General features: G+C 44.4%; 1 protein-coding gene across 1 annotated transcript in view; it reads right to left on the bottom strand.

Moving 5' to 3' along the window:
• chmp1a (charged multivesicular body protein 1A) overlaps positions 1-8,303 on the bottom strand; it is a 43,318-nt gene that overhangs the window by 34,063 nt on the left and 952 nt on the right. The gene's annotated exons all lie outside the window — the stretch shown is intronic.

Below are 8,303 nucleotides of genomic sequence, written 5' to 3' on the forward strand. Positions count from 1 at the left end.
TCACTTATTTTTATCAGTAATAAAATGTGTGCCAGATCTTTTTTCTTACAGTAATTTTCCTGCATCCAAATAAACTACATTCATAGCCCCTTAGCAATAAAAACACAAACTACTATAAATCTCTTGTCGTGAAGACACAAAATTTTAGCCAGCATCTGTGGAAAAGTTGACCTATTCTTGCATTTTGAGATAACAGGTGCAACGTACTTTACCATTTAATTATAGATGATCAGAGTTTTCCTGTGTAAGAAAATAACTGCAGATGCTGGTACAAATCGATGGTATTTATTTCACAAAATGCTGGAGTAACTCAGCAGGTCAGGCAGCAACTCAGGAGAGAAGGAATGGATGACGTTTCGGGTCGAGACCCTTCTTCAGACTGATGTCAGGGGGGGGCGGGACAAAGGAAAGATATAGGTGGAGACAGGAAGATAGAAGGAGAACTGTGAAGGGGGAGGGGAAGAGAGGGACAGAGGAACTATCTAAAGTTGGAGAAGTCAATGTTCATATCGCTGGGCTGCAAGCTGCCCAAGCGAAATATGAGGTGCTGTTCCTCCAATTTCCGGTGGGCCTCACTATGGCACTGGAGGAAGCCCATGACAGAAAGATCAGACTGGGAGTGGGAGTGGGAGGGGGTGTTGAAGTGCTCAGCCACTGGGAGATCAGTTAAGGCAGACTGAGCGAAGGTGTTGAGCGAAACGATCGCCGAGCCTGTGTTTGGTTTCGCCGATGTAAAGAAGTTGACATCTAGAGCTGCGGATACAATAGATGAGGTTGGAGGAGGTGCAGTTTTCCTGTCATCATCTCACATTCCCCCGCACCACCCTCAAACCAGCCCCTCCATCCACACCCAGCAGTGATGTAGCCAGTAGGACTGTTGCCTCACAGCACCAGAGACCCAGGTTCAATATTGACCACGGATGCTGTCTGTTTTCCGTGCGACTCCGTGGATTTCCTCTGGGTGCTCCGGTTTCCTCCCTCATCCCAAAGATGTGCAGGTTTGTATAATTGGCCTCTGTAAATTGCCTCTATTGTGTAGAGAGTCGATGAGACAGCGGGATAACGCAATGTGTAAAATGGTGATTGATGTGTGGACTTGGTGGGCTGAAGGGCCTGTTTCCATGCTGTATCTCGAAACTAAACTGTAAATTGCCCCTGGTGTGATGGGAATGGATGAGAAAGTGGGATCACATGCAACTAGTGTTAATGGGTAATCAATGGTTGGCATAGACCGAAGAACTGTTTATATGCTGTATCTTTCAATCACCACCACCTTGCTTATTTTGTATAAACATGGATTAATTACGTTAAGCAACAATCATTTCAATGGTGATGCATCCATTTTAACTAATTTTCAGTTCCAAGCTTAAATTGTCATTTAACCACAATTTCTTTGCTCATTTCAATAGTGTACATTCTTCCTCATAAGCCAAACTTGTAATTTGAAGTATGTTTCAAAGTCAAGGTTCAGCTTTGAAATAATCAATTATCAGATGTCCGCTTATTCATTTTTTAAAATCTGAAATGAAGATTTGACACAATTGTCGTAAGGGGCATTGAACCTATCAACTCAAGTTTTATGCCTAAACAATAAAAATCAAAGAAAGCTTATGTCTTTGGTTCTTGGCTAGGTTTGAGGAGTATCTCTTGCATGCTCTCTTAAACACGCTGAAAGGTTGCCCATCTTATTGTACAAAAATCTAACTTTATAAAATATAATATGGTTCATCATTGGCACAGCCTCCCAGACATTGAAAGCATCGACCGAAGGTGGGGCCTCAAGAAGGCAGCACCCATCACTCTCCTGGCCATCTTCTCTTCTCGCTGCTCCCATTGGGCAGACGGTACAGAGGCCTGAAGTCCCACACCACCAGGTTCAACACCATCTCCATTCCTATAATGACCAGGTTCTTGAACCAACCTGCACAACCCTAATCCTATCTCAGTAACTTATCTCCACAGAGCACCTCTTGCACTACCATGGGCCCGTTTTACAACTGTGTATGTTTGCACTAATGTTTTTTTTTTAAACAGTCTTTTTCCTTTCACGGACCGGTAAAATATATGTATAATTTATATTTCTGTATGTTGTCTGTCATGGTGCCTGTGCTGTTGCAAGAAGATTTTCATTGCTACTGTTCCTCGTTGTGCTTGTGCATCTGACAAGCTCAACTTGACAATATTTCCCAATTTCCCAGTAGTCATGAATTACTTAAAATGACAAATTAGAAAAAAAAAATCTCAGATTTGAGCTGGTGAGTACAGAGCGTAAACTAGAAACACAAAAACTATCAGTAAAAGCTGGCAAAGAAGCCACTAACTAAAATGAATGTTGGCTTCTTCGGGGATAATGCAATTATGGGAAGTGAGGAAATAGCAGAGGAGGCTGTGGCCAAACACCTTTTATCTGCCTTCATGGTAGAATACAAGCATTCCAATAACCTTGAAAGAAACTACAAACAAGAGAGAGAAATTATAGGCCAGTTAGCTTTATGAGTGGGAGGTCGTGTCTCACAAATCTGATTTGAGTTTTTTGAAGACGTGACCAAAAAGGTCGATGAGGGGAGAGCTGTAGATGTTGTGTACATGGATTTCAGTCAGGAATTCACCAAGGTTCCGCATGGTAGGCTGCTCTGGAAGGTTAGATCGCATGGGATCCAAGGAGAGATAGCTGAATGGATCGCAAATTAGCTTCATGGAAGGAAGCACAGGGTGACGGTGGAAGCTTGCTTCTTGGACTGGAGGCCTGTAACTAGTGGTGTGCCTCAGGGTTTGGTGCTGGGCCCTTTACTGTTTGTCATCTACATCAATGATTTGGATGAGAACATACTGGGCACGATCAGCAAGTTTGCTGATGATACAAAAGTGGCTGGTTTTGCAGATAGTGAAGATGGTTGTGAGAGATTGCAGCAGGATCTTGATCAATTGGCCAGGTGGACAGAGGAATGGTTGATGGAATTTAATACAGAGAAATGTGAGGTGTTGCATTTTAGGACGTCTAACACGGGCAGGACCTAAACAGTGAATGGTAGCTTTCTGGGGAGTGTTGTAGAGCAGTGGGATCTAGAGGGACAAACTAACTTGCCAGCCTGAAAATGACCTATTTATCCTGACTGTTTTTCTGCTAGTTTGTCCCTCTATTCACGCTCAGATGGCATCCCCATCTATGTCTTGATTTCTGACTTAAACAGTGACCACTTTGCTTAAAACCACACAATGCCTTTTTGAGTGCATGACATCTTCTGTTTTCACAATTTTCATTCCCAAAGTGGTCACTTAAAACTTGCTAATAAAATAAACTACTGGACAAACCCAGCAGGTCAGGGAGCCTCTGTGGAGGGAAATGGACATAAATGTTTCAGGTCCCTGACCTGCTGGGTTTGTCTAGTAGTTTATTTTATTAGCAAGTTTTAATGTCAGGTACCATGGGGCTTCTCAGTGCTGGATCCCCTTATAACACCTTCTGATCTGCATTATTGACTTAGATGAAGGGACCCAAGTGTACCACAGTTAAACTTGTTGATCATATAAAGACAGGTGGGAATGAAAATTGTGAAAACAGATCTACAAAGACAAAAAATATAATCAGAAAATGCTGGAGATAGTTAGGTCTAACAACATACATAGAGAGAAACCTAACGTTTCGCCTGATGACCTTTCATCAGATCTGCATTCAAGTGGGCGGCACGGTGGCACAGCAGTAGAGTTGCTACCTTACAGCGAATGCAGCGCCGGAGAACCGGGTTCGATCCCGACTACGGGTGCTGTCTGTACAGAGTTTGTACGTTCTCCCCGTGACCTGCGAGGGTATGGGATAGTGTTCATGTGCCGGGATCGCTTGTCGGCGCGGACCCGATGGGCCAAAAGGGCCTGTTTCCGCGCTGTATCTCTAAACTAAACTGCAGCCAATAATCACGAAGGCAAATGGAATGATGACTGGTGCATGAGTGAATATAACATTTGGCACGTTACAACCACTGCAGTGACTGCAGGTACCTTAATGTGTGGGTTGCACACACGTGGATGTGGAGAGGATGTTTCCAATAGTGGGAGAATCTAGAACTAGAGGTCATAGCCTCAGAATTAAAGGACGTTCTTTTAGGAAGGAGATGAGGAGAAATTTATTTAGTCAGAGGGTGGTGAATCTGTGGAATTCTTTGCCACAGAAGGCTGTATACGCAGTCAGTGGATATTTTTAAGGCAGAGATAGATAGGTTCTTGGTTAGTACAGGTGTCAGAGGTTATGAGGAAAATGCAAGAGAATGAGGTTGGGAGGGAGAGATAGATCAGCCATGATTGAATGGCGGAGTAGACTTAATGGGCCGAATGGCCTAATTCTACTCCTATTCCTTATGACCTTAATTACAGGGATAGTTTGGGTTTCATTTAAAGAGTATATTTGCATTGGAGATGGTTCAGAGAAGGTTCACCTGGCTAAGGATTCCTGGGATGAAAGATTTCTCTTGCAAGGATTGAGATCACGTCTGGAGGAGTTTAGAAGAATGAAAGGTGTTCTAGATTTGAGGCTAATTGACAGCGTAGATGCTTCCTGTCTTGGGGTAATCTAAATTGGAGAGCAACTTGAGATGAGGATATTCACCTAGATGTGCTCTCTGATTTAGATGTGCTCTCTGACTACGATGATGAATAGCTAACTTTGTTACAAATAAGCATATTATCCTATAGATGTACCACATAATTCACTGCTGCAGTACATTCTGTCGAGAGAAAACCCACTTCCAAGTATCATGCAGCATTTGGCAAAAGAATAGGTGGTGGGTTACACATTGTAGACTGATAGTGTAAATGATGAGCATCACATTCAAAAGGAAACAAGTTGTGTAAGAGGGTTATCGGGAACTGAAGAAAAGTGGGTTCAAAGCCAAGACTGGGTTATCAGTAATAGTAGAACAGGTTAAGGCAGCATTGTAATATACTGTTATTTACATCCCAGACATTAACACAATTTGTTTAATAATAATAAGCCTTTATTGTCATTGTACTTAGAGATACAACTAAACTAGGAGAGCTATTCCTGATCAGTGCAACCAAAACAAGTTAAAAACACATCCAATACGTCATTTAAATGCTTAAAGTATTAAATGAATATGTATTTATCACAGGTAAAATATTGCACTTGGGAGAATATTGCACTTTAAAATGTAATAAATACTTTAAAAGAAATTAGTGAAATGGATGACTGCATTTCTCATGAAGTGTGCGAATATTTGAGGAATTTAGGAGTTTACCTATCAGCGTTACTGATAAACATATACAAAAAAGAGATTATCTTTTTTAATATAAAAATATCATTAGATCGTCTCTCACTTTTGGTGAATGATTTATTTTGTTTTTCTATCATTTTACTTCACTATTATTTGTTTTTTATTTATGTTAAGACAAGTCCCACAACAAAGTGCTTAAGCACATCCTGCACTTCTTGCAACCCAATCAGCTCTGCACACTGATTCTTTGCAGTCCTATACAAAATAACAAGGTGCCCAAGAAGTAAGTGTGGGAAGGGTATTGGAGAAGGGTGGATAGGATAGAATCGAGGTATGTGGAGATGAGCAGAGAGGGGCAGGAACACATAGAAACAATGGGTCTGCTAGGGCAGTCCTGCTTGTAGATGTTTGGGAGAAGGTAAAAGCTGGCAGTGTGGAGCTGGGGAACGATGAGGTTGGAGGCTGTGGAGGGCAAATCATCATTCAAAGGCACGGCATTTCTTTCCACTGCTATGCCGATGACACTCAGCTTTACCTCCCCCTGAAACCCAACAACCAGTCAAATTTAAACAGCCTCTTACACTGCCTTGAGGACATAAAATGTTGGATGGCACAGAACTTCCTCCAATTAAACGAGAGCAAGTCTGAGGTCATCCTATTCGCCCACCCCCCCCCCCCCCCCCCGCCCCCCCGACTCCATCAAATCGATAACAGGCAGTCTTGGAAGCCTATCCTGCCTAGTCAAACCGCATGTCAAAAACCTCGGCATGATATTTGACTCTGCATTAAAATTTGACAAGCAAGTCAACGCTGTGGTAAAAGCCAGCTTCTTCCAACTTCGTACCATAGCTAAAATCAAACCTTTCCTCCAATTCGACGACACTGAAAAAATCATTCACGCTTTCATTTCCTCCCGCCTAGACTACTGCAACTCCCTATACACTGGGATCAGCCAATCTTCCCTGTCCCGCCTGCAACTGGTCCAAAACGCCGCAGCGAGACTCCTGACGGGTACCCGTAAAAGGGACCACATCACGCCGATTCTGGCCTCTCTCCACTGGCTCCCTGTACGGTACGGTACAGAATCAATAGTCAATAGTCGTTTATTTGTTACATACACATAAATGTGTAGTAAAATGAAACATTACCCGCAGTTGAACAATAAGACCAATAAGATTAATCAATAAAAATGCAATAACACATACAATCACAACTAACACCAAACAAAAAGAAACATCCATCACAGTGAGTCTCCTCCAGTCCCTCCTCACTGTGATGGAAGGCCAGAATGTCTTTTTCTCTTCCCTGCCGTCTTGTCCCGCGGTCAGGCTGTTGGAGTTGCCACGTCGGGGTGGTCGGGGCTCCCGATATTGAAGCCCCCGCTGGGCGGTGAAAAAAAATCCCGCGGCCTATTTCAGGCCGCGCCGGATGGTGAAAGGTCCGTGGCGGGCCGACCCAAGCCCCGCGATTCGGGGCGGGCGAACACGTTGCCTCTGCCGCTGCCGGAGCTCCCGATGTCGGCCCCCATCCAGGGGCCTGCGGGCTTCCGACGTCCACGCGGCCCGCGCCGGAGCCTCCGGAGACGAGTCGCAGCCGTTCCCGCAGCATTCGCAGGCAGCCAGCGCCGCAGGTGGTCAGTCCGGACCGCGGGCTCTGCGAACCAGAGCCCCAGGTGGTCCCAGGTGCATGGCCGGTGGTAGGCCGCAACGGGAACGGAGACACGGCACAGAATAAAGGTCGCGTCTCCGTTCGGGAGAGAGAATGTTACAGTTACAGTTACAGTTCCCGTTCCCTCCCACCCCCCCCCCCCAAAACATAACATACAACACTACATCATATTAACACTACAATTGAGACAAAAACAACAAAAAACACAAAAGACAGACGGACTGCAGGCAAGCCGCAGCTTCAAGCTCCTCCTATTCACATATAAAGCCCTAAATGGGCATTCCCCCCCCCACATCAAAAATCTTCTAACCCACCTCTCTAACTCCAGGTCCCTCAGGTCGGCCGACTTGGGGCTACTCACTATCCCGCGGTCTAGGCTTAAGCTCAGGGGTGACCGCGCTTTTGCGGTTGCAGCTCCTAGACTGTGGAACAGCATTCCTCTCCCCATCAGAACTGCCCCCTCCATCGACTCCTTTAAGTCCAGGCCTAAAACCTATTTCTACTCCCTAGCATTTGAGGCTCATTGAGGAGGCGCTGTGAACTGTTTTGTATGTGCTGTTATGTTTGTGTGCTACTGTATGTTTCATTTTTTTTCCTTAGTACCTAATCAGATGTGCAGCACTTTGGTCAACGTGGGTTGTTTTTAAATGTGCTATACAAATAAAATTGACTTGACTTGACTTTTCCATACTCTTTCATGTTCTCCAAAGATACTGCCTGGCCCACAGTTACTCCAGCACTCCTGTTTTTGTAAACCAGCACTTGCAGTTCCTTGCTTCGACATTCAATGTAACATGAAACAATAGCTTGCAGGAACAAAAATAAACATAATATTCTCCAGAGAAAATAATTTGCAGTAACAAAAATAAACTTAAAGCTAAAAAAAAAAAAATATTTTGTAAACATACGTTGGGGAAAATAACTTTGTTCTTGCGAGTCTGAAACACTCTGCCCCCTTGCTCCAGTCACAGAATTGTTTCTCTACCACAATTTTCTTTAAGGTGAGGTTTAGAGATACAGCGCGGAAACAGGCCCTTTCGGCCCACCGGGTCCGTGCTGATTAGCGATCCCCTCACATTAACACTATCCTACACCCACTAGGGACAATTTTTTAAAACATTTACCAAGCCAATTAACCTACAAACCTGAACGTCTTTGGAGTGTGGGAGGAAATTGAAGATCTCGGAGAAAACCCACGCAGGTCACGGGGAGAACATACAAACTCCGTACAGACAGCACCCGTAGTCGGGATCGAACCCGGGTCTCCGGGGCTGCATTCGCTGTAAGGCAGCAACTCTACCGCTGCACCACCCATGGGAACACAATAGGCCTGGATAGAGTGAGTGTGGAGAGGATGTTGCCACCAGTGGAAGAGTCTGGGACCAGAGGCCATAGCCTCAGAATAAAAGG

The sequence above is a fragment of the Rhinoraja longicauda genome, chromosome 6 (assembly GCF_053455715.1).
Source record: "Rhinoraja longicauda isolate Sanriku21f chromosome 6, sRhiLon1.1, whole genome shotgun sequence".
In the NCBI taxonomy this organism is placed as follows: Eukaryota; Metazoa; Chordata; class Chondrichthyes; order Rajiformes; family Arhynchobatidae; genus Rhinoraja; species Rhinoraja longicauda.